Genomic DNA, 26,109 nt, shown 5'->3' with positions numbered 1-26,109 from the left:
CGTGTTGTCAAGAGGTGTTGTCAGATGCTACCAGTGTGGTGCTCTGCTGTCTCCTTGTTGGTATCAGTCGGCTGCGTGCGTGTGCTCACCCCGTGTGCTGCCCCAGCTCTGGAGATAGCTGATGCAGCAGACTCGACGAGAACCCCCAATGACCACAGACTCTAGTAAGGTGCAAAGTCACGTCTGCTAGGTTTATTGCGATCTCGGACACAATGGCAGTTCCCTGTAGGTTTCTTAGCCTAACTCGGGGCATACTACGAGAAAGTGTCTCTTAGCAATGGATCCGGCTCAGTCAGTGGCGGGACTTTCCACTGCCCCCTAGGCCGGACAAAGACACCGCCCCAGGGATGTATTCTTATACACAGGTACAAACAAGTTACACGTCACTCCTGACGTATTGAGGTGCAACCCTTCTACGTAGCAAAGTACAACCCCTCTACGTAGTAAGGTGCCACCTCTCACCTTGTACATGTTGGTTCGATCAAAACAATTCTATCCATCATTTTACCCTTTTGCCCGTCATTGGGATGGGTCGGCCTGTTCCTTGTTATCTGTGTGGAATGTGCAAGTATGTGAATGTTCTGATCTCTAGTGTCCAGTACCTTTTAGGTATGTATCTTCTTGCAGCATCAGCCCTTTCCTTGCCAGCTTCTGTGAGCAGGGCCTGCCTCTGGCTCACAGCTTCACTTTGCTTTATGTTAGCAAAGTCTTGACCATTACTTTAGTTCAGGCCTTAGGCCTCATACCAGGCCTCTGATACCAAGGTTTACATCTTAGCGCCTCCTCTTACTACAGTCCATACCCGAATTATTGGATCATATGAACAGTACTGTGGCTCATCATCCCAAACCACCTGAGGTGGTCATGAACTATGACCCTGTGCGTACAAAAGTTAGTCTTAAATCCGCCGATTTTACTTCTATGTTTTCTACCAGCGGGGAGCTAGCTAACATTCTAGCTTTGGGCCCCAAGCACAGCGTCCAAAAATTCCCCTTCTCAGCAGACCTCACAGGGCTTTTAACTTTTTGTGTCTGTTCACAGATATTGTAGAACACCAGTTTGTGGGGGACTTTTCTGTTCCTCTGTTACGCTGTGTTCCTGTCCAAGGAAGGAACAAGGAGTTTCTCACCATCACCTACGATAAACCTCATTACGTTCCTGTCAGAAAACACCACATCGATACCATTACCATTGAAATAAAGACAGATCAGAAGAGACATGTCTTATTTCGCTTTGGCAAGGTGATCATCAAGGTGCACCAGTGTCCCCGGAGAGAGCGAGGTTTCTAAAAGGTAACACATTAAGGCGATCCTAAAAAATTACAGCAACCCCACCATCTGCAGGAACTGTTACAAAGCCCAGGTGGGATATGCCCTTCTTGGATGTACGGAGCTGGCGTGAGTGGAATATTCCGTAACCAAGCCTCTGCAACCAGGCTTCAAGGCAGGATGCTGCATGAGAGAATACATGAATCTGGTACAGACAGCTGGTAAACACATGAAAGATCGTTCTCTGTTAATCAACCGTGAGGAGTTTGCACAGAGTTACACCTTGTTTGCCTTTGACCTATCTCCCGACCAGGAATGCGCCATTCGCTGTTCCCTGATTAAAATTGGGAACCTGAGAGCAGAAATAGGTTTTGGGATGGCTTTAGCCATCACCGTCAGTATGATCGTGTATGGGGTTTTTGATAACGTCATAGAGACAAATCAGAGAAGAAATGTTCTTCTTGGCTATACGTGAACATGGGCACCGTGCAGCTCTCACGTGTCTCATCAACGTCTTCTTACATGAAAAAGAATCCCCTTATGATTGGCTCCCTGGCAGCAAGCTGTCTCAGACATCCTTAGGTTTGGTGGTCAACACGCATCCACATAACCAACCTGGTGAACACTGGCTCACCTTGTATCTGGCGAAGTGTAACCGTGGAGAGTTTTTTTACTCATACGGGCACCTCCCCGAATAGCGTGTTGTTTCCTAAAAGCATTATGACATTTTTAAACAAAAATGCCACAGACAATGTGTTTCACAATAGACAATTACAAGACCCCCCACCCTGTCGCCAGCAGAGATCATTGCGTGTTTTTCTTACATCATCGTGGCAAGGGTTTATCTTTTGACTGGATTTTAAAATTGTATTCTAACGACTTAGTGCAAAACGACCAGATGGTGATGAATTTTGTAAAAACTAAATTTAAATGCTTGGGCATATCTAGCCTTGCTCAAAACTTGTTTCAACAAGTCCAGACATGCATATCTTGCGATGATTTTTATAGCCATGTTATCCAATACTCTTAGGCATAACAGACAACGTTTGTTTGGCATTATCCAACACATTTTTTATAAAGTAACTTTTCCCTTAGTTGCTAGGCCCCTCAAGAATTGCAGAAAAGGGGTGTTTCCACCTTGGATCCATTTTAAAAGCCGTAGGACAGGGTTTTAAACTCTTACCCTAGGACCCTCTTATTGAAAACGACTTTCTGTGTTTTCTTAAGGGTTTTGTCTCTATTTGCCACTGGTTTTTGTTCCTTATGATAGAGGGCTGCTGCACCTCTATCTTTTTGGATGTATTTTCTCACAGGCCTGTGCAATTGTCCAGGACTAGGTCTTTCAAACTGTGGAAGTTGATCTTTTCACAGTTTGCTACGTTCAGGGTAATACCTTTTGACTTTCATACAGGCCTTTCCTCCCAACAGCTTATACCCGTATGTTTTCGGGCCTGCCGACACAAACTCGAGGATGCGTTGATCTGGTGGAATCTTGCTTGTGAGGTGCCCTAAATAATCCCGCAGAGGGGGATTCCAGTCACCCTCCCTTTTCACAAATATCACCAAGTCAGTGTCATGGTACGGGCACCGCTCTTGCAACCTATCTAGCAGGTTGTATAGTTCTAAGCGGGCATAAGCAGTGGTGAAACAGGCCATGAAAACTTCGGTAATTCCAGAGACAGAGTACCGGTCTTTTGCATCCTTCCATACACTCATGCTGTTTCATCGTCGATAAACTCGCAGGATGAAACCTTGTAGTTGGAGCAAAACAGGTACTGAAAGAGTTTGTCAGGGTCTCTCACGCTGCTGGTGTTAGCTAGGTTTGTGAAGCAGAGAATATTATTATTATTACTATTATAAATCACATGAAAATGTCTTGTAAACTTAAAAATAAAACATTCATTAGGGTATTTTTCTATTTAAAAAGTCATAGCTTTAAAACAAACTAATCCATTTCAGGCTGTACAACATACAGGAGTTTTGAGTTTATTTCTACCACTTTAAAACAACAAACCCACAAACTTTTTTTTTAAACACACCTCATTTTGCAAAATAAAAACCAAACTGCTTTTAAAATCAACTTTTAAAATCCAGTTTAAAACACATTTTGTACACCAAAAAAACCACCTTGTTAGTTTGAAACACACCATTACCATCAGTTTGCAGTCATATACTTTAAAAAAAAACAACCCTATGTTTTACAGAGAGAGAGTTTGAAACACAGTTTGCAACAAAATAGTTTTCAATAAACCCACATGCACTTAAAAGCCAATTGCAGAAAGTTATCTTCTACTATAGGATAAAGTGTTGCAGGCACATGCTTGTTCTGTTCCCTCCATGTGTGTTTGGGCCTTTTGGATTAAAGAACCAGCAAAAACTGTTAGTTAGTATTAGCCCCAAATCCCTATGCAACCTGTGTAGTATCTGAAGTTATTAAGCAAAACTACAGTTAAAATGGTTTTTACCTTGGCCTGGTGATGAAATGCAATTTCAAGTTACTGGTTCCATGCTAAACAGATCACACTGCAATAAACACAGGCATCATTATTTACTAAGACAGCATGGCCAAGGAGGGATATTATATAATATATTTTTTCAGAGTTTAAAACAGGGAGCATACCTCCTCTTGCAGTCCAGCAGCCATTCAAGAGAGTTTCTGTTGAAAACAAATAGTCTCCAAAATACCTGAGGTTTTTATATCATCCTAACCCTTTGTTTCAAACAGACTTCAAAATAGTAGCTAGCAGGTTGATTTGATTGCTACAGCTCTGAAATACTAGATATTTAAGGACTTTAGGCCCCTTCCTAACATTCCCTTTTGTGAGCTGGGGTGGAGGAATTAAGCTGTCTGAACAACTGAGTTGCTTTCAGCTACATTTTTTTCTTTTCTGTAGGGCCTTCTTACAGTATTAAACAGTAAATCCCCAATCCTTAATGTAACTGTCCCCATTCCCAAGTAGGGACCTTTTCCACATATCAGTATATCTCTTTGGGGCTTGTTTTTTAAAACGTTTCTTTCATGCATAAAGTTTGGGGTGGCGATTGAAATAAAATTGTTGTATCACAACCATAATAAGCCCCCCAGAGCTTTTAAATGTTTGATTGTCTGTCTTTAGAGCAAATGCTTGTTCTAAAGCATGGTGAAGGTTTGTGAACTCTTGAGACATTTCAGTTGTTTTGGCTTAGACCCTTGTGTGTGGGGGTGTGTGTGTGTTTGTTTTTTAAATATATTAATTTAAACTTTTAATGGCTTTGAATTGTTAGAAAGAGTGACCCATAGCATTCAAACAACTCCCAGGTCATATTTAAACTGTCCAATAGAGTTCTGCCAACTCCTGGGTCCTTTAAACTGTCCAATAGCGCTCGATCAATTCCAGGGGTTATATTCAAACTGCCCAATAGCAACTGTGAATTCCTGAGGTTTTATTTCATTTCATATTAATCAGAACTCACCCACCCACCTCTCTTACTGTGGGTGCACACCAGTCAAATTTATCCCTATGGCAACAAGGGTAAGTAATCACAATTACCTTCCCTATTCAGTGGGGGTGTGGTTAAAACCATTCAGTTCAACAGAATGAGTCAACTCTATTGTACTCAAACACCTCTCTGAACCATCCCTGTTTGTTTTACTGTTGTAAGCAGAGTCAGGATGAGATCTGCCCTGACATCTGGTGGTGAGTTGTGGAAAAGAACGTCAGGGGCTGGTCATGAGCCCACAGTAGCCCAAATTGTCATTTTGGCTATGGTGGGATCCCCAGTTTCTCTGTTACTGAGGCAGGAAGAATAAAGTGGTGTTATCCTGATTATGTAAATCAAAGACAGTGGAACTGTACTTGGCCTTTTGTGATGGAAGGACTCACCTTCAACTAAGTAGCACTCGCTAGGCAAGGGACATGGGTTCCAAAACTCAGTAAATTGAGAGAGACTGGGGACAGGTATTTGTACCTGGTGATGTACTGACCCATCCCCCAATTCCATTGCCTCTACTGCATAATGTTAGTGCTAATTTTGAGTCCAAGAGGAGTTTGGTTACAGACTGCAGAGCGGTATTCATTTTGGGCTAATGGTGAACAAGTACTGAGCTCCTCCTACAACTTAACGCAGTAAGTGGTGATTTTAGCTTGTAGTAGGGGAGTCTCAGTGCCCCACTGGCTCGGGGCTTGAGCCAATTTTGCATTGTGTTATTGGAATGGAGTTCCTAGATACTGAACCCAGTCCTTGTTGTTGCCAACACTGATGGGCAGAATGGTTACACCGTAAACACATTTTTAGGATTTTCCCCCTCCCACAACATACATTTCAGCATTTTGCTGTAAATGGATGTCTTTTTTCACAAGAACACAAAAATTAGATTCTCACAAACCATTTTTTTTTAATTTAAAAGACATACAGCTCCTTGGAAAGAAACCAAGAGGCTCTATTAAAACTTTTAGCTCACTTAAGGGCCAGAGACCTTCTAACAGAAATGCAGATAGTCACAAAGCCCCTTTCAATAGATGGTTTTTTAATTTACATATTTAAATTTACATATAAAGTTGAAGTCCAAATCACACGGTCATGGTGCTGTTGGGCTGGGGCATCTATGACACAGCCCTCACAATCTTCAAAAAGCTTTTCCCTAAGACAGTGATTAAGAACAGGACAAACAGCAACGCATACAACAGCCCACATAAATTTTTACGCTCATGATGTGGCACTGGCTCAGCGAGTTCTATGCCAAACCTTCTTCTAAACTCCTTATAACCTTCATCCTCGAAGTCCTCTTCAACAATTTTTAGCGGCGTTCAGCAAAAACAAGGCGGGCCCGGTTCATCTTTGCTACTTGATGCAACGTTGTCCAGGGCCTCCGGGTCCTCTAGAAAGGCATCATCAAGCTGTCTCAGACAAGAAACAAGTGTAAGTTCTCACTGCTTGTTTTTTAGATTTCACAACCCCAGGTTCCTAACCTCATTACACCTCATCATCAACTGTTGCTTCTTAATCATTCATTTACCTGAGTGACATTTTTTCTGTTCAGCTTGTCCGCCGGTAACTCCCCCAAGCAATGATCACCTTCCTCCTCCAGGGTGGCGGACAACGAGAGGCCACCATGCTCATCGGGGTGTCTCATGAATGGTTGGGCTTCAGGTTCAGGTTCTGGCATATCCATCAATGGCTGGGCCAAAGGAATCCCCTTGGCTGCTCCCTCCTCCTCTTCAGAACTGTTGCTGCTGTAGCAATTCTCCACACAAGTCCAAAGGTCCGTGGGGCTAAAACAAAGTCTGAAGTTCTCAGGGGGGTGGTAAAGGAGTCCACGTTTCCTCTCAGCCTTTCCACAATTTCTGAAACACGTCTTCTTGGTAAGAGATGGCCTCCTCTGCCCAGCGCTGAGACTTATGGGGTGATGGTGCTGCACTTTGATTGGCAGAGGGCATTGGGAGGAGTTCTTAGAGGGGTCACACGACCCTCTTCTGGGTGGTCACACCATCCCAGAACCTGCCCTATTTTGGTCAAGTCTCCTTTCGGGGCAGTCCTCTGCAGCCGAAATCCATCGCGACTGGTAGAGGGCGGTGGGAGGAGTTCTTAGAGGGGTCATACGAACCACTTCTGGATGGTCACCCTGTCCCAGAATTCCCCCCACTTGGTCTAATCTCCTCAGGGTGGTCTCTAGTGGCTGAAGCCCCTCCTGATTGGTAGAGGGCAGTAGGAGGAGTTCTTAGAGGGGTCACACACCCCAGAACTCCTCTTGATTGGTTAAATCTTCTCTCAGGGCGTTCCTATCAGGGCAAAACCTATCCTGATTGGTATAGTGGAAGGAGTTCTTAGAGGGGTCACGTGACACACCTTGCTTCTGGTCATGTGTCCGCCTTGATCCCGCAAGTCATACCCCCATGGGGTGGGGCTTCTGATGACCAGTGGGCAGGGCTTATTGGGTCAAGGGATGGGGTTAACTTTTGATTGACAGTAGGGCCTTTACACTCCTCGCTCCTGCTACCCAAAATTGGATCAAGACAGAGGCAACTATAATACTGGGCAGTAGTCGCTGTTGTCCTACTGCTCAGATGCTGTAAGTAAGAGAAGGATCAGGCCCTGTAAAGTAGCTTGTGTTGATTTTTATTACTCAAAGCATTTTTATTACACAGCAGGACATCTGGTCATTCTGATGGACGTGCAGCCTCTGGACAAGCTCCGTGATAAGCATGTGCATTGTACTGGTTGCTCGGGGGTCATTACTATAGTAACAGCCAAGTACTAGCCCAGATCCTCAAATACACCTGAGCTCTAGACTCGGCATTGTTCTAAATTATGCTGTCTCGTAACATCCATTGCTGCACTGGAGATAGCTATAGCACAATGCACACCGTGTGTGCCATCTTCTGTTCCCAGCTCATACCCCATATACTTGGGTGGGAAGCTAGGAGTTGGTGACATACAGCCAGCTACACTGGCTGTACACTCTATATGCTGGTTCTCTGGGTGTTAGGGATTTGCGCATGCTGGGGAATTCCTAGCTGCCTCTTAGGGCAGCTTTATGGCTACTTTGCCCCGCTCCACTGCAACATAGGGCAGCAAAAGGGTGACTTTACAACTAACCCCACCCCTATTGATGCACCTACCCGTGGTTGTTAGGCGTCTGAGTTTAGGTATCCGGGGTTGGAAAACCCACTCACCTGGCATCAAGTTGTCTGATGCCTTTAAACATCAGTCCCCTTGTTTTTCAAATATCTATTTGAAACACCACAATGCTGATAGAGATTTAAATGCCCTAATCAGGACCTCTGCAGGTGGCTATAATGGGTATTTAGGCTTCTACCTGCAGATTTCAGTGCTTAACTCTAGCCGCCCAAGGCCCTTGTATTTGTCTTTCCCAAGCCTATGAGTTGCTGAATGTTCTCAAACTCCCACTGGTGTTATTGGGAGATAAGGATGCTCTGCCCTTCAGAGAAGGCGCTCAGCAGATATAACTCATCCTCCAAAGTTAGCTACTATGATCCTCCACCTCATAGCAAAAGGTCACTGAATGGTCAGGTTTCTAGTCTCCATCACCACCTCATTCTCCAGTTTACTGTCCCCCTGGTTCAGGGCCTGTGAGGATTCACCAGGCAGCAGTTAGCAGAGGAGGGCGAAACTCAGAGGGAGTCTGGGATGTTGTTGCTTATAGTTCTCAATGGGGAGACAACGTTCCTGTAACAGTTGACTATTGGAAGGGAATCAATAGAGACCCCTGTTGAAGTGACACATTCTGCTAATTCAAAAGTGACTCTATTAAGTAATATGGGTTCCCCTAATCTTGTAGTGTTTCCTGTTTTGGTGATTGTTTTCTCTACCGTATCCAGCAGCTTATCCCCGGTCCATGTTCTCATGTTGTTATTCCCTAGTATTCTCCACTCTGTTTATGTGTATTAAGGGGAACTGGACAAATCCTGATGACTCTTCACATTTCTTTTTCAGGTGCTGGCTGTGTATCACACAGACAAGGTCATATGTAAATAACCCAGCTGCAGATTTTGTATATACTATGTACACATTTCCTATTAAACTGTTTGAAGTATCTGTTTCAATTCAGAGGCTTGATCTCATTTTTCAGAGAAATTGGGGCTTCTTCAATGTCCACTGTAACCGTGATGTGGGGGCTTCCTCCCTTGTCCTTTCTCCATGGAGCTGGAAGACTTCAGCTCAATGCCTCTCTAGGGTCCCTAATCACTCTTCCGGGATCCCCACAAAGTTAGAGCTAATCCCTGTAGTTAGTGATGGGGGGTTGGTTCTTAGTCATATTCTCTTCTTTGTTTTTCTGGGAATTCAGTGTTGCTGATGAATTCTGGGTTGTAAGTGGAATGGACTGTGTTCTGGTGAGTTATCCTCCCTCCTGTCTAGCCTATTTCTGGGTCAGAAGGCTGTCTGTGAACTGTGTCTGTTTACTTACAGACTTAGGATAGGTGCCCGTAATAGTGTGTGAGGGAAGGCATCTCTGCTTTTCTAAGCCAAGAATGCCTGTTTGTGTACTGCAAGACTTTATCCAAGAAGAACCATTGGATTCCCTAGCTTCCCCCACTGCACTACAAGGGAACGACTGTCATTGGGTATCTCTGATAGGGAATGTCCTGCTGTGCTCTCTGGTCTTGTGACGTCTTCATGTCGGGGACCAGGTCATTTTGTTAATAATTCACATTGGACTAGAGCTGGGTGAAGGCTGATGGGGCAGTTCACTGCAGGGCTCACCAGTTAAACTCCACAGTTCAGAGAATCCTAGAAATGCAGAGCTGAGAGGGTCCTAGAAATTTCGTCCCATCCAGCACTCTACTTAGACCGTCCCTAACAGCTCTGTGTCCAATAGGTTCTTTAAAACCTCCAATGACGGGGATTCCACAACCTCCCTTTGAAGCCTATTCCAGAACTTAACTACCTTTATAGTTAGAAAGTTTTTCCTAATATCTAACCTAAATCTCCCTTGCTGCAGATTTAGCTGATTCCTACTTCTCCTGCGTCCAGTGCACATGGAGAACAGTTGATCAGGAGGAAAATTTTCTCATGGAGCTGATATCTAGTCAAGCATAACACCACCGGTCTGTTAGCCAGCCTACCAATCTCCATAGAGCTCTGCCAGCCCTGGCTCTGCCTTGCACGGTAACACTAGTTGCACCGCAGCCCCCAAGCCCCTCTGAAAGTGTCCCCCAGTAGCATCAGGTTACTGTCACAGGACACTCACACAAATTACCGGGGAACAGAATCTAAACAGCTTGATTGGTACAGCTCAGGATCAGATCTTTATAAGCTCACAGCACTGAGACATAAGTATAGTGGAATAATCCTAAATTTATTATCAAAGATTAAGATTTAAGAGGTACCGAGTCAAGATCATGGAAACAGAACTGGTTACATATAAAATGAAAATCATAACATGCTTCTTAGCGTCTAAAATCAATTATTACAGGAGTTTTTCACCTAAAGCAATCTCCCAGCAGCATTAACCAACATGCCTGGGATCCAGCTTTCCTGAGGAAGGAAAAGGGCTTTTTGTATGCTGTTCCCAGATGTGCCCGTCACTTTGGGGGTTGGCTCATTTATCAGGGTTACTCTTCTAGGGGAGGGGTTCTGTAATTCTATCAACGTGCTGTGAAAGTCGCTTGTGTGTTCATATGGAGCTCTACTCCTTCCTTCTGCAAGTCCCCTTCCAATGGAGCTACCCTGCAGGACCTAGGTTCCCCAGGTATTACATGGGGGGGGGGTCATGAACTGTCAGTCTGCACCCCAAACCCCGCTTTGCCTTCAGCATTTATAATGGTGTTAAATTTAATTTATAAGGAGGGTCGCACTCAGAGGCTTCCTATGTGAAAGGGGTCACCAGTAGAAAAGTTTGAAAACTACTGTGCAAATACATCCCAGAATGAGGTTTGGTTTTTTTGCAACAGCAGTAAACTTTTGACTCTTATTTAGCTTGGGATCCATGGCTTCATGGTGTGGGATACCGCTTTGTGAGGGTTGGGAGGGTACTTCAGTCAGGCTGAGAAAAAGATCCTGGCTGTTGGGGAGAACGGAGAGCTGTGTGCTCTCCTCAAGCTCGTTGTCCTCCTCCTCCTCCTCATCTTCTCTGTCCGCGGAATCCTCAGGCATGACTGAGATTACCCCCTCCTCGGAATCCACAGTCAGGGGTGGGGTAACGGCGGCGGCCCCCCCTAGAATTGCATGCAGCTCAGCATAGAAGTGGCATGTCTGTGGCTCTGCCCTGGGCCTTCCATTTGCTTCTTTGGTTTTCTGGTAGGCTTGTCTGAGCTCCTTAACTTTCACATGGCACTATAGTGAGTCCCTATTGTGGCCTCTCTCTATCATGCCCCTTGAGATTTTTTCAAAAGTTTTGGCATTTCGTCTTTTGGAACGTAGTTCTGCTAGCACAAAATCCTCTCCCCTGACAGCGATCAGATCCAGTACCTCCCATGCCGTCCATGCTGGAGCTCTTCTTCGATTCTCAGACTGCATGGTTACCTGTCCTGGTGAGTCCTCCATGGTCACCTGCGCTGATCAGCTCTCCATGCTGGGCAAACAGGAAATGAGATTCAAAAATTCGCGGAGCTTTTCCTGTCTACCTGGTCAGTGCATCTGAGTTCAGACTGCTGTCCAGAGTGGTCACAATGGTGCACTGTGGGATAGCTCCCTGAGGCCAATATCGTTGAATTGCAGCCACACTAACCCTAATCCGAAATGGCAATACCGATTTCAGCGCTACTCCCCTTCTCGGGGAGGAGTACAGATATTGATATTAAGAGCCCTTTATATTGAAATAAAGAGCTTCGTTGTATGGACGGGTGCAGCATTAATTCAGTTTAACGCTGCTAAATTCAAAATAAACGCATAGTGTAGACCAGGCCTTACTTAGCTTGTGATCCACTCTGACCCCCAGAGCCCTTTCTGCAGGGCTCCTTCCTAGGCAGTCATTTCTCATTTGGTATGTGGGCAACTGATTGTTCTTTCCTAAATGGAGAACTTTACATTTGTCCTAGTGAACTCCATCCTATTTACTTCAGACCATTTCTCCAGTGTGTCCAGATCATTTTGAATTTTAGTCCGATCCTCCACAGCACTTACAAGCCCTCCCAGCTTGGGATCATCTGCAAACTTTATAAGTGTTCTCTGTGTGCCATGATCTAAATCACTGATGAAGATATTGAACAGAACTGGACCCAGCACTGATCCCTGCGGGACCTCACTTGTTATGCCCTTCCAGCTTGACTGTACACCACTGATAACTGCTCTCTGGGAACGGTTTTCCAACTAGTTACGCACCTACCTTAGAGTGGCTGCATCTAGATTGTATTTCTCTAGTTTGTTTATGTCACGTGAGAAAGTGTCAAAAACCTCACTAACGTCAAGATATACCCCATCTACCGCTTCCCCCAGCCACAAGGCTTGTTACCCTGCCAAAGGAAGCTGTCAGGTTGATTTCACAGGATTTATTCTTGACAAATCCATGCTGACTGTTACTTATCACCTTATTATCTTCTAGGTGTTTACAAATCGATATCAAACCTTCTAAAACTTCTGTAGTTTTGCTAGCAGCTGGTCCCCAGACTTACCTACCCCTTGTCTTCCTGCAGGAGAGCACTGAATCTACAGCCCATATACTCTGATTTCTTCTGCTGATTTTCATGCTGTTTCTTTCCAATATGCACTTCCGTGTCTCTCTGCATCTTCCTTCACTTCCTCTTTCCTCTCCCAACACGGAGCACTACAACATCTGTAAAAGACATGTGCCAGGGGACTCCTCTCTGGCTGCTTTCTGTCAATGCATCCAGCACCAGTATGAACAAAAAAAGGCTTAGTCCCAAGCCTTGATGTATTCCAGCCGTTACTAGAAACTGTTTCCTTTCTCACACGAACCTTTCGCTGTGGCAACAGAACCATTGTACATGTCCTGGACACATCCGATATAAAAGCTTTATTCACTCAATGTGGGGTGTCAGGATCAGGTCCCTGCATAAGGCAAACACCAATGTCGATCGCCCTTCCGCAGCTGCAGAACTCACCCTCTGCCTTGGGTCTCTCTGCAGGGAAAGCGGAGCAGCAGGAGCAGCAGTTTTTGCTCTTTCTTTATTTCAACGTTAGACAGTTTCATGTCCACGTCTGGAGATGGGAGTGCGGCGTTATCACTGGAAAGGTGAGGCTCCGCCCCTTAAATGTGCCCTGCAGGCTAGTGCCCCTGAGTGTGTCCCAGAGCCCTGCGTGCTGCTGTGCCAGGTTAGGAGTCTCACTGGAGGGGAGGGAGACATATAGATACTCCTCAGACAAGATCTGTGCCCTCCACTGCTGTGGGGAGGGGGGGTGCACCCACTAGTGGTGTTTGTGTGAGTGCACGTTTGTGTTATCCACCCACATGCGCACTCTAGTGTTCAGAACTGTTGTTGTTCATCAGAGGTGCTATACTGCTAACAGTTAATGGGGATCCTCCTTCAACTCATCTGTCAGTGACCTGAGTGTTTCAGGCAGCAGGATCTGTGCCCTATCCCTGCCCTGCCAGACATTTCTGAGCAGCTGCCTGATGCAGCATAGAGACAGCCTAGGAAACCATGGGCTTGTGACAATGTTGTTCCCTGGCATCTGTAATGGAGGGATGGGGGAGCAGGAGTGAAGAAGAAAGGACAAAGGGTTCTAGCCCCAGTTAGCTTCAGGTCCCAGTGGGGCCCTGAGTCAGCCTCAGTGAACCTCCCTTGTATAGGGCTCCCCCTCTGAGAGCACTGCAGCCCCTGAACTGGCATTGGCTGTGATGCCCGACACCCCCTGGGAACACATGGGAAGTGGCACCTGAACCCCCGGATGCCTCGCTCCCAGGGCTTTTCCTTTCCTGTCCCCAGAACGTGACTCTCCCTTTCAATGCCCTCCTGAACAGCACCTCCCTCTGGGACAGCGGAGACATGGACAGGTCGGCCGTCATGGTCCTGCTGCAGAGCGTGGAACTGGCTGCACTGGCCACTGTGCTCCGGTCTCTGGAGAGGACAACACAGAACGTGACGACAGAGTCTCTGGGTGAGGGGGGACGTGTGGCTCTCAGCGCCACCTGCTGGCTGCTGTGAGATATGGGGCTACACTCTGTGCCCCAAATCCATTGGAAGTTAGAGCCTATATCCCATTGTGATGTGAGCCTGTGTTCAGTACAGACAGAGAACCCTGCAGCAGGTGCCCCTGCACCAGGAAATATCACCCAGCCCCGCCAGTGCCCCAGGAGCAACAGCAATGCCCGAGAAGGGTTTAAATGTAAAATTTGGCATTTCACCACTAGGGGCTGCCATGCTGAGCCAGGCGCTTCCTGATACACACACACACAGCCAGACCTTTTACACATACTCACACACAAACGCACACAGACACACACACAGAGCCAGGCCTGCTGCACACACACACGTATGTGCAAACACACAGACACACATAGAGCCAGACCTGCTATACAAACACACACACAAACACACACACACGCTCACACACGCACACACACAGAGTCAGACCTGCTACACACACACACAAATGCACACACACACACACAGAGCCAGTCCTGCAACACACACAAACACACTGCACACAAACACACACACAGAGCCAGACCTGCTACACACACACACAAAAACGTGCGCGCACACACACAGAGCAAGATCTACAACACTCACACACACAGAAAAAGCCAGACCTGCAACACACAAACGCACGCAGACACACACACAGAGCCAGACCTGCTACACACACACGTGCGTGCACACACACAGACACACATAGAGCCAGACCTGCTACACAGAAACGCGCACACACAGAGCCAGACCTGCTACACACACACACACACATGCATACACACACAGAACCAGACCTGCTACAAACAAACACAAACACACACACAGAGCCAGACCTGCTACACACACGTGCACACACACACACCAGAGCCAGACCTGATACACACACGCGCATATGTTATACCATTTCTATTAGACCAGTAAAAACCAGCAGGATCTTATTAAAGGGGACAAGACATTTGTCACATTTATTGCCAATACCATAATAAAATAAAAGATAACAGCAAACAATGTTGTTTGGCTACTTATTCCTATGATTACTTATATATATATATATATATATATATATATATATATATATATATATCCATTCACACTAGTTCTGTATAGATATTATACTTACCAGCCTAAAGTTGCTTGTGACAGAATACTGGCCAGGTATCCTGTACACAAGAGTGGAGCCGAGTCCGGGTCAGGTGCACCTGATGCTCCTGGAGGCTGGCAGCAGAACCATAGACTCAAAGTCCTCAGTCTTCAGAGTCCAGTTTTATAGGGATTTTTCCCTATGTTAGGCCATGGGAGTTGTTTCATTCTGCTGTTGCTAGATCAATCAGCAGGTGGCTGGCTCCATTCTGTCAGATGTTTGTTAGGTGCTTGGGGTGGATTCCAGTTCGCCCTCCGGGGGTCATCTGGTTGATTCCACTTGACACCGTCTTTGGCTGACACTGAATTTTTCAGGCTGGTAACTCCCTAACCATTCATTCATTTCAACTAGGCACTCATTCACATACACTCTTTATCTTTTGGGGTGTGACACTCCCTGTCTTTAAATAAAAACGAATTTACAGAGGTGGGGTTCTCTATTTGTAGTAATTACAGAGTTTTGCCTGAGGCATAGGGTCAATTGGCGGCTTGTGCGCTGAGTCAATTGACCAATTTAGCAGTTGCACTTAGAGAACAGGGCTTAGAGTCAATTGACGTTTAACAACTTTTATACAAAGTATCTCTTTTGAGCAGGCTTCACACAGATACCGCTATTTCTAACAATAAATCATTACAAATTTACTTCTAATTTAAACCTTAAGTTATAAAGTATCAATTAACAATAAATCAATAAATCATCCCAAATTTACTTCTAACATAAACCTTAAGTTATAAAGTATTAATTAACACTAAATCAATAAATCATTTCTCACATAAACCATTTTTAATATAAACCTTTTTTAAAAATATCCCGACATAATCCCACTTTTGACACTACGATACACATATACTCGTTAGTGTCACTTTCTGTGTAACCTGTTTAAAAAAAGGTCCTGTGAGGCAACATGGGTTTGTGATTCCAATCTATTGTACATTCTTTTTATCCAAAAGCACATGCTAAACATTCCAATAATACAGAGACAATTCAATACTAAGACAACTATCAAGGGATGTAGCATTACTGATAGGATACCAGTAGTGGTTAGGGACCATCCAGAGAATATATCATACCAATGATAAGTTAAAGCAGCAAAGAATCCTGTGGCACCTTATAGACTAACAGACGTTTTGGAGCATGAGCTTTCGTGGGTGAATACCCACTTCCTCAGATGCATGTAATGGAAATATCCAGGGGCAGGTATATATATGTGTGCTAGCAAGCAAGCTAGAGATAACTGTTAGGTAATAAAGCAAGTCCTCACTCACCTCTCCAACACCCAAGTTCGTGCGGAGTTGGTATTTGGGCACACAATTCTGTCAGAGACCAGACACCAATGCGTTGATCAACGGGCTCACACTAACCCAAAAGCTTTAGAATAAGTGTGGCCCCTTTATTAGGGGTGAGCATCAATATTTATACACAGAAGTAAACAAAGTGATTAATAAAAGATAATGGTCATGCATAATCAATCAAGATTTTGCAGGAAAAGCAAGTTTAACAAGTAAATGCATAGAGATAAAGGCTAATGGCTACTTAATAAAGGGGGTGTCATGAGTAGTTTGCAGGTCAGTGCTTTGTTCGATAAAGGGTTCAGAAAGGATTATGCAGAGACGGCCAGTCTGGGTGTGTTTTGGCTCCAAAGTTCACCAAAAGTTTAGACCCAACATTCCTCCATTTGTAGCTTTGAGATAACTATTAATCAAAAAGCTACACCCTATTTCAAGATCTCAATGGCCGCTTGGCAATTTCAGCCTGGGCCAATTCGAAGAGAGTAAGGCTTTTAGCTGAAGTGGGAAAAGAATAAACTGACTTACATGAGTTTATGAGGGAGGGGACACACTGAATACAGCAACACAGTATTATAAGGACTACTATGGCCCCAACAACACCCACCAAGAGGTTTTTAACCCACCCAAATCCGGGCAGCCAATTCCATAAGGCTCCCCACCAATTATAAGGTGGCTGGCCAGAGGAGTAGTTTTTAGCCATTTCCCTTAGGTGTTTGGTACGTTGAAAAGTGTCAGAGTAGGTGTCATTTACAAAAACACAGCATTCTTCATTTATGAGGGCGCAAGTTCCTCCCTGGGCTGCTAACATCATATCTAAAGCCATTCTGTTTTGCAAAGCTAACTGGCGCAGCTGGGACATTTCCCCGGCCTGATTCTCAAATAGGGTTGCAGTTTCATTGGTCAAAGATTCTAATAGTCCCTGTAGACGGATGATAGCACCCTTCAAGCTAGTGTGACCAGCCCACCGCTGCCAGGACAAACCATCACGGAGATTAATATCTCTGTCAGTTTCACGAATGTTACGAACGTGGGGAAAATGAGGGGGAGTGAGGGAGATGCGAGAAGGCGGTGCTAGCCATGCCAAATAACATGACCCTGCCCAATCAGGGGAGAGAAAATAATAAGCCTTGGGCCCGCACACCCAGTATGTTCCATATAATGCGTTTTGGGTATTCCATTTCTCAAAGTAGGAGGTAACCCACCACCCGTTGTACCACTGTTCCCCTGGTAACGCAGAGGGGTCGTTGTGTGAACTGCAGAGGCACAATTTGGTAGTGTTGTCCTCAAAGGGCAGTGTAGTACTGCTTGAGCAGTTGTAGAAGGCAATTGTGTATCCTTTAACAATTAGTTGGACACCCTCGAGATCTGAGCAGGGCTTTTTAAAAACTGACTCTGAAAACCTGCCCCTCCATGAAAAAGTTGAAAAGGTTGGATCGGGGTGAGGGATCCACATATGGGATAAGTGGGATGCGCAAGGCTTGAAGCCAAGATTTTTACTAAAGGCGGTGCCATTAAAATATATGTTGCATTTACTTGTTCCCACAAAAGTTGACCCTTTTTCTTTAACAAAACACAGTGATCCTGTTTGATTGGTTACCCTGAGATATTTGTTAATTGGCACTTCTGTTTTGTCCCATGTAAGATTGGGTTGGACTGGATCTTTTATTCTAGTCGGTGGCATCCAAGTCATATTAGCAGTGGTTAGGGGAATGGGTGTGAAGGGGAGTCCCTGTGCTGCATTTACTGGAAATTGAGTACATACCCAGCAATCACTTCTATTTCCTAAAATACGAGTTTTAACCTCGTGGGAATATCTAATAAAAGCATTATCTTCATAAGCAGAAAATAAACTAAAAAAGCATAAAAAACATACAGTTGTCAGAATAAAGGGTCCTCTCATTTTTTCTGAGTTAATTTAAGTCTAATGTCTGAGAGAGGTAAGCTGGTCCACTGGTCGAAGGCAGTGTCCTCAGTGGTGACAAGAGCTGCTGGTCCGTCACTGTGGTCCACTACGGCTGGCTTGACGTGGGAGTGGTGGATCCAAGATTTGCGTCCTTCCAGGAACACTGCAGTCTGGGTTGTCAAAAGAACCTGGTGGGGTCCAGTAAACCTTGGCTGGAGGGTGTCGTCACGAACGAACTTTTTGGCCCAGACGAAGTCCCCTGGTTGGAACGGGTGGATTTGTTCCTCCAGCGGCACGGTCTGGGAAAACTGCGAGGCTTTCCAAAGGGTACGGAGGTGAGCCTGTAGGGAGAGAAACTGACACGCGGTCATATGATCCCCTCCCAATAGTGAAACATCAGCACGTGGTAGCGCCCCGCCTTTGAAAGGGGGGTGTCCATAGAGCAGTTCAAAGGGGGATAATCCCAATGCGCGGGTTGGGCGAGTACGAAGGTGAAACAGGACCAAGGGAAGTACCTGAGGCCACTTTAATCCTGTTTCCTGACAGTATTTAGCCAATGTAAACTTAAGTTCCCTATTCATACGCTCAACTTTCCCGCTAGACTGGGGGTGGTAGGGTGTATGAAAGGAGTGTGAAATGCCCAGTCCTTGTTCTAAACGGCCAAGGACATGACCAGTAAAGTGAGGTCCGCGATCTGAGTCGAGCACAAGAGGGATGCCAAAACGGGGTACAATATCTCTAAGGAGAATCTTCGCCACTGTGGCAGCAGTACAATTAGCAGTAGGAAAAGCTTCGACCCAGGAAGTCAGAGGGCAAACCAAAACAAGGAGGTGCTTTTTCCCAAAAGCCTTTGGCATATCTGCAAAGGCAATTTGAAGATGTTGAAATGGAGCAGCAGGCGGAGGTCTTCCACCCTTAATTTTGTTAAGAGGCGGAGCAGGTCCATTACGCTGGCATGTGCTGCATGCTTTCACTATTGATAGGCAATAGGGTTGAATGCCTGGAGCATACCAAAAGCGAGCGATAGTGTCCACGAGGGCGTGCGTGCCGTAGTGACCCTTTTTATCATGGTGCCAGCGAACTGCCACGGGGTATGTGGAGCGAGGGAGGCAGGCTCGGCCATCTGGCATAAGCCAGGTCCCTTTGACCAGAGTGGCCCCGAGGCTTTCCCATGATTTTAGTTCAGCAGCGGGTACTGGTACGGGGTGCGGTGGAGTAAAGGAGGAGGTTGCAATAGCCAGTGTGGGCATGGCTAAAGGTAAGGTGGCAGCCTTCTTGGCGGAGGCGTCAGCCAGGGCATTCCCATGGGTAACGGGGCTGCTATCTTTAGTATGGGCCCGGCAGTGAACTACAGCCAGGACAGAGGGTTTTTGGAGGGCGTCCAAAAGCTTGTGGATGAGGGGGAGGTGCTGAATGGGTTTACCGGCAGCTGTCTGGAAACCTCGAAACTTCCAGAGGTGGATATGACAATGCACAACTCCAAAAGCATATTTGCTATCAGTAAAAATGGTAACGGTCTTACCTGCAGCCAACTGGCAAGCTCGGGCCAGGGCATAGAGTTCAGCGGCTTGGGCTCCCCAGTTGCCTGGCAGTGAGGCGGCCTCTTGAATGTCCCATTCAGAGGTGACAGCATAACCAGTGAAACGCTTGCCATCAACATAGAAGGAGCTTCCGTCCGAGAAGAGGATGCAATCGGGATTGTCCAGTGGCACGTCAAACAGGTTGTCCCTTATCTGTAAGATGCTGGAAACTACTTCCACACAGTCGTGCTGATCCTGGAGGACTGGCAGGTCAGGAAGCAAGGTAGCTGGATTAAGGGGTCCACACCTTTCAAAAATTAGGTTAGTGTCTTCTAAGAGTTCGGCCTCTAGCTGTTGCTGACGATGGGCCGAAAAGACGTGGGTTGTGCCCCTACGCAGAAGGGCTGACAAGGCATGAGAGGTCCAAACCATGGTAAAATGACCCAGGGTTAGGCTCTTTGCCTTTGTGATCAGCAGGGCAGCTGCTGCCAGAGTCCGGGTGCAGGATGGGGTTCCCTGAGCGACAGGGTCGATTTGCTGAGAGTAAAAAGCAAGCGGGAAATGGTGGGGCCCGCTCAGCTGGGTAAGGACACCACTAGCAATTCCGCCCCTCTCGTGGACAAAAAGGTGAAAGGGTTTGCTGTAATTGGGGGGGCGGAGAGACATGGAGGAGGCCACACTGTCCTTGAGTAACTGAAAGGCTTGAATAGTGTCCGGGGACCACTGCAAAGGGTCAGGAGCAAGGTTAGCAGTGAGTCGGTGGAGCGGTTTGCTTAACTCCCCGCAGGACGGCAACCAGGGGCGACAGAAGCCAATTAATCCTAAGAAACCTCGAAGTTGTTTCTTGGTGTTCGGTAGAGGGCAGTTTTGAATAGTCTTTATGCGGGCTGGGTCCATCTGTCTTCCCTCTGGGGTTAACAGGAAGCCCAGATATCGGACCTTCTGTGAGACCCACTGAATCTTTTTAGGGTCTACCTTGTGGCCTCTGGTGTGTAGGTATAATAAAAGTGCCTTACCATCGATGCGGAGGGCAGCTTCTTCGCGATTACCTAATAGGATGTCATCTACGTATAGGACCAATGTGGATCCCTGCGGACTGGTGAAACCTTCCAAGTCGTGGCGGAGGCACTGGCTGAAAATCGTGGGGCTGTCTCTGTAGCCTTGAGGAAGTCGTTGCCAGACATAACTTTGTCCCTCCCAGGTGAAACCAAAGAGATACTGAGAGACTGGGTGCACAGGAATGCTGAAAAAAGCTGATTTTAAGTCAATAACAGTGAACCACTCAGCATCCCAGGGGATTTGGCTGATGATAGTAGCTGGGTCAGGGACTACTGCATGAAGAGGGACCACATACTGATTAACAACTCGTAGATCCTGTACAAAGCGCCAACGAACAGGGTCTCCGTCCTTTTTAGGAGGCTTTTTGACAGGCAGTATAGGGGTGTTACAGGGAGTGCGCTGAGGGCGGACTAGCTTTTGTGCAATGAATCCCTCGATAATGGGGCGGATGCCCTCCCGGGCTTCCAGCGACAGGGGGTATTGAGGGACTGACGGGGGGGTTAAGGAAGGCTTTACCTGAATCCTTACGGGCTCTGCCGAAAGGAGCAGGCCAACATCAGTGTCAGAAATTCCCCAGAGGGTTGAAGGCAAGTCAGTGAGGTCAGGGGAGAGAGAGAGGGGTGTTTCCCAATTACCCTGAGTAGGGGCCGAATCTCCTAACACTGTCATCAATAATCCTACCCCTTCAGGAGTGCAGGTTAAAGTAGCCTCAAGCTTACAGAGTAAATCCCGGCCCATCAAAGGGATCGGACAAGCTGGGGAAAAAAGAAAACGGTGAGGAAAACATTTATCAGCATAAACAACATTCAAAGGCAAAGTGAGTTCCAGAGACTGTGGGTTGCCCTCCACCCCAGTCGCAGTTTTAACCTCAGAGGATAGCCAGGGAGAGGGGGCATGATTTAAAAGAGAGAAAGTAGCCCCAGTATCAATGAGGAAAGAGACAGGCAGTCCCTGGACTGAAAGGGTTAAACGAGGCTCTTTGCTGGGAGGGGAGAAAGTGAGAAAGGAGCCGGCTAAAGACATTAAGGAAATAAGACCATCACATTGTTTGCCTTCGCCCCCGGGGTACCGTCATTGAGGAGGCTGAGTTTGCTGCGGCTGCTGCTGTTTCCCGTAGTTGATCCAGGCCTGGGGAATGGGCTGAGCTGGTGGTGCAGGGGTGTATTCCTCACTTGTGTAAGCATCTGCGGATGCAACCAGACCCTCTGGGCGTCCCCAGGGGCATTCACGTTTAAAGTGACCAGGCTGTCCGCACTGAAAACAATTTCCTGATGGCTGGGGTCGCCAGGACCCTCTTCCTCGGGCACCCTGGAATCCCCTGCCACGGCCACGGCCTTTGCCTCGAACACCACTGTGAAAAGCTAAAGCCATCAGCTTATATTCTTCCTTTTTCTCTTTCTTTTTACTACTTTCCCTTTCTTTCTCCCAGGCAAAATCAGCTACGTCCAACACTGAAGTGACTGACTCACCTCCCCAACCAGGGCGAAACTTTAAGAAGTAATCCCTTACAGGGGGCACCGACTGATTCACAAAAAATGAAATAAGAGTAGGGTGGTCTGCTTCTCTCTCAGGATCCATCTGAGTGAACATTCGGGCCCCCTCCAACAGCCTCGACCAGAACTTTCTGGGCGGCTCATCAGATTCCTGCCGAATCTGCATGAACTTAGCCTGATTAGGCGAGCGGCGAGCCATTTCCTTGAGTCTCTCTAACAATCGCTCTCGATCTGTTCGCAGCTGAGTCAGCCTTAGCTGAGTCCAGTCTAGGGGATTCCAGCCAGCGGCCAGATCCCGCCTATCCATCCAAGTAAGATTAACTGCATTGCTATCTCCCCATGTCCTTTCTGCCATCCACAATCTACTACGTTCCTCTCCGGTCAAAACTCTACTTAACAACTGATCCACATCCGTATAAGTAGGATTATAACTTAAAAACAATCTTTCTAGAAGTTCTATGATCTTTCGGGGATTTTCCCCAAAAGACCCTGACAACTGTCCCCACTCTTTCAAATCCCATTCTAGCCATCCTTTATATTCCACAATACTAGCATGTTGCAATCGTCCATCATTGCCCATATAAGGTTGATCGTGACCTGTAAAGGCATCTCTCTAACTATACTTTCCTCGGGGGGGGGGGGCATGCACCCTGCCGTACCTGCTTGGACATAAGCCTAGTAACTACTCCTCCCGAGGTTTGCCCCTCCATTTCCTCCTCATCCTTCTGCACAAATTCCAATCTGGTATCCTGCAGATTCCCCTCTGCTACAAGGAGAGAGTCCCCCTGCGGAGGAATAGGGGCAGGTGCAGAGGGGACCAGCTGACGAGTCAAAACACGCCGTGGTCTACACCGTTCATCAAAATAACCTGGAGGGGGTTCACTCTCGGGAGAGTACCTGACTGCCATAATTTTTAAAGATTTCCACAGCTCTGCTGCTGTGTCCCAACAAAACCAGTAACATAACTGTCCCGGATGGTCTTTTTCGATCTGGCTCTTTACTCCTCTTAAGGCAGCCTGTTCGAAAGAGCCATACGAAGGCCACCTCATCTCCGGGTCGGCCAATACCGCAGTATACCCAGTCCAATTCCTTACACATAGTGTGTACAATTTCTTCCTAGACATTCCTGTCTGTACTGGGAGTTTCCCTTTGTTCCATAACTTATTTACAATCCCCAACGGACTCTCAAGAGGCACGCTAGTCCCTTGACCCATGGTGTCTGACAGGAGCCCTCCAACTGGCGTTTACCCTGCTGTCCAATACATGACCCCTCAATATTGAATTGGCTGGGAGAAATCTCCTGTGGCGCCTTGCCAATTCATATATGAGTGGTCTGACCACTGGACAGAGGTACCGCACCAGAAGGAATCCCGGACGAGCCCCCAAATTGTTAGGTAATAAAGCAAGTCCTCACTCACCTCTCCAACACCCAAGTTCGTGCGGAGTTGGTATTTGGGCACACAATTCTGTCAGAGACCAGACACCAATGCGTTGATCAACGGGCTCACACTAACCCAAAAGCTTTAGAAGAAGTGTGGCCCATTTATTAGGGGTGAGCATCAATATTTATACACAGAAGTAAACAAAGTGATTAATAAAAGATAATGGTCATGCATAATCAATCAAGATTTTGCAGGAAAAGCAAGTTTAACAAGTAAATGCATAGAGATAAAGGCTAATGGCTACTTAATAAAGGGGGTGTCATGAGTAGTTTGCAGGTCAGTGCTTTGTTCGATAAAGGGTTCAGAAAGGATTATGCAGAGACGGCCAGTCTGGGTGTGTTTTGGCTCCAAAGTTCACCAAAAGTTTAGACCCAACATAACGAGGTCAGTTCAATCAGGGAGGATGAGGCCCTGTTCTAGCAGTTGAGGTGTGAAAACCAAGAGAGGAGAAACTGGTTCTGTAATTGGCAAGCCATTCACAGTCTTTGTTCAATCCTGAGCTGATGGTGTCAAATTTGCAGATGAACTGAAGCTCAGCAGTTTCTCTTTGAAGTCTGGTCCTGAAGTTTTTTTGCTGCAGGATGGCCACCTTAAGGTCTGCTATAGTGTGGCCAGGGAGGTTGAAGTGCTCTCCTACAGGTTTTTGTATATTGCCATTCCTAATGTCTGATTTGTGTCCATTTATCCTTTTCCGTAGAGACTGTCCAGTTTGGCCGATGTACATAGCAGAGGGGCATTGCTGGCAATGATAAGTTGTAATTTGTTTCTCTGAAGTGGCAATCCTTAACATGTGCCCGTTGGCATGTATAACATGAATAGTCTGATTTCCTACTTGGTTATCTGTTTGTTCTAAAAATGTGGTCACTTCTTTACTTTTAAGTAGACTATTAGTAAGATCTTGCCATTTAATTCCAAGGTTAATTGAGAAGTCGGCCGGCTCAGCTGTTAGTGTTAGCTGAGACTTTTTTGGCAGAGGCAAATAGTAAGTGTGATTTTTAGTAAAAACAGTACTAACATTGCATTTACATTCATCTACTGGGGGGCTGCTAACACTCCCATCCTCCCAAAATACTTCCTCCACGAGTGGATACATACACATTGTCCATTGTACAATACTCTGGTGTCATTATCCAATTCATCCCACATACAGGATCCCAATGAAACATCTTTACTACAAGGCTCTGGGGCAACAGGTAAGGTGAGGCATATGCACTTTTGAGGAGTCCATTGTGTACAACCTCTAGTGTCCAATAGTTTCCCTTTTTCTCCAGCCCACTGGCTTGAGGTCAGAGGCAGCCAGAATGATCCCAGGTGTAATATGGGGAGTGGGCTAACCTTCCACACCTTTGCCTCTAGAGACTGTTGATGTGCTATTTTTACAATTATTTCCCCAATTAACAAGTGTGGTTTTACAGTACTGGAAACATATTGCATCCAGTTATATTGGTAAGTATTGAACAGAGATCTTTTCCTTTGGTTTAACAAATGTATTAAAACCTTAATATTACCCAAAATTACCCAAAACATTTCATATTCCAAAGTAGCTAGGGCATGTATCTGTATTTCAGGGCATCCCATAGCTATAGCTGTGTGGTTTCCAATTTGTAGATTTTTCTTATGGAGTAACCAGGTGGTAGTATTTAGCCATTGCCATAAATTCCATTTGGCCTTTAGGTTACCCAGGCCAATTTGGACTAAGTCTACATTGGCGTGTACTTGTTTTGGTATAAGGCTGTCCTGTAGTTGGGCCAGGGAGCTTAATTTGTTCTTAATAGTTTCCAAGTCCACTGAGTTTGCAAGTCCTGCTCCTGCTCCAAATCCACCTAGCATAGTATCCATAATATCTCTTTTGGTTCTGGGATGTGGTGCATCTGGGGGGAACAGTCTGTGTGTCCTTATCCAGGCTTGTAGTATTGGGAGGGAAAAAGGCTTACACTTTGGTTCTACTTTTGAGACATTTAATCTTGTCCAGTCCATGTCAATTTTTACTTCTGCCAATAGGGGGCTCACCAAGACTTTCACTGGAGAAGTTTGAATTTTAAATAAGGTTGGTTTTGTCATTGGTAATGGGGTGTTTTTTATGAACATATGTTCTTTCTCCCATTTCCAGTCACATCCATCAGGGAATGGTATCGTATGTGCATGGTTTGGGCAGTAAACTATGATTACTGTTACGAGGGTCCCTGATTTCACGAAACCGTCCCATATATAAGGGAGTGAAGGGTAGTCTGAAAGCATCGTAGTATATCTCCTGCATATCCTTCCATGCGCACCCCTACCATCCAATGATATTTGCTTGCAGTCCCAGTTCCCCATCCCCAACATATATATGAGTTTTCCCTAAGGGTGTTATTATTAAATTAGTTTTTAAATCGATCCATCTTAGGTGAATATCTGGTTGTCGTACTGGGGTCCACGGAATGTTGTATATGTGTGAGTTGCTGTGTGTCAGCAATGCGGT

General features: G+C 46.1%; 1 protein-coding gene and 1 long non-coding RNA gene across 2 annotated transcripts in view; both read left to right on the top strand.

The window, feature by feature from the left end:
- LOC115642575 (syntaxin-binding protein 2-like) overlaps positions 1 to 26,109 on the top strand; it is a 139,969-nt gene that overhangs the window by 82,842 nt on the left and 31,018 nt on the right. The window lies entirely within an intron of this gene.
- On the top strand, positions 7,231 to 8,816 carry LOC115642576. Its single transcript, XR_003998209.1, has 2 exons — positions 7,231 to 7,317; positions 8,703 to 8,816. It is a non-coding gene; the product is annotated as an uncharacterized LOC115642576 (long non-coding RNA).

The sequence above is a fragment of the Gopherus evgoodei genome, unplaced genomic scaffold, assembly GCF_007399415.2.
Source record: "Gopherus evgoodei ecotype Sinaloan lineage unplaced genomic scaffold, rGopEvg1_v1.p scaffold_42_arrow_ctg1, whole genome shotgun sequence".
In the NCBI taxonomy this organism is placed as follows: Eukaryota; Metazoa; Chordata; order Testudines; family Testudinidae; genus Gopherus; species Gopherus evgoodei.
This window is presented reverse-complemented; position numbering and strand designations above follow the sequence as displayed.